This window comes from Aplysia californica, unplaced genomic scaffold, assembly GCF_000002075.1.
Source record: "Aplysia californica isolate F4 #8 unplaced genomic scaffold, AplCal3.0 scaffold01501, whole genome shotgun sequence".
In the NCBI taxonomy this organism is placed as follows: domain Eukaryota; kingdom Metazoa; phylum Mollusca; class Gastropoda; order Aplysiida; family Aplysiidae; genus Aplysia; species Aplysia californica.
The window spans coordinates 11061-12196 of NW_004798771.1; positions in this window are offsets into that span (position 1 = coordinate 11061).

Genomic DNA, 1136 nt, shown 5'->3' on the forward strand with positions numbered 1-1136 from the left:
GAGAGAGAGAGAGAAAGAGAAAGAGAAAAAAAGACGTTGGGAGTCCACAGATAATTACCTCCATGTCAGCTGTTTACTGCAACAACCCCCGGAAAGTCCCCACCTTTCCCTGGTCAATATATTCATGAGTCTGATTAAACGTAGCCTTAATGAACTCAGTCTTGCTCACTCTGGGAAGCCATTGGGTTTGTGTGTGAGTGCACGCTCTCATTTGAGTGCTCATGTTTGTTTAAGAAAGCGTAAACATCATAGGTGAGGCATTGCCTTGAAATCAGGCATTCGTCAAAATAATGAAATCAAAGAAAGTGGCATCTTTTATGTCCTTTGGGCAGTTTTTTTTTTTCAATTACCTGTTGTTGTTTTTTTACTCAACACCTTTTATGTCCATTAAAAAAAACACATATCTGTGTGGATTTTATTGAAAAATATTAATGAAAGGTTAAAAAAAAACCCTGTAAATTTTCAGTTTCCAAAAGGACTCTCAAGCAATGGAAATTACCTAGCTTTGTCGGCCACTTTCTCACTAATTTTACCTCTGAAACCAGGTGACCCTCACCTCCTTCAGTCGCAAATGTCTCTACTTCTATTCAACGTAGACTGGTGGTTATTATTTTTCCTCTAAAAGTTAATCAAATGAACAGGTTGCTCTACGATGGTAGCAATAACCCCAGTTGTCCCATAATTGGCGGGCGCCTGATTCCACCACGTCATTCCACAGTTATTTAATAAATCGTTTAGACTGTATTATTGTTAGTGAATATGGATTTGATGATATTATTTCTTTGGGTTTTTTTTTTTTTTTTATCTTATTGTTAAATACGCCCTTGTTTCAAAATTGATTTTAAAAAATACTTGGAATTTCAAATATTAAAGCATCTTTGACAATAAAATTAACCTAACTGTACTTTAATCAGTTTAAAGAAAAATAGCTGAGGCCGTTTTCGCCTTTTTTTTCTCTTTACCACCAAGTGACGTCATAGTAATATTATGTACGAGTAGATACCCAACACTGTACTTCCGTGACAAATGAAATGTTCTTTGAGTGCGGGGTGCCATAGATAGATAGATAGATAGATAGATAGATAGATAGATAGATAGATAGATAGATAGATAGACAGACAGACAGACAGACAGAT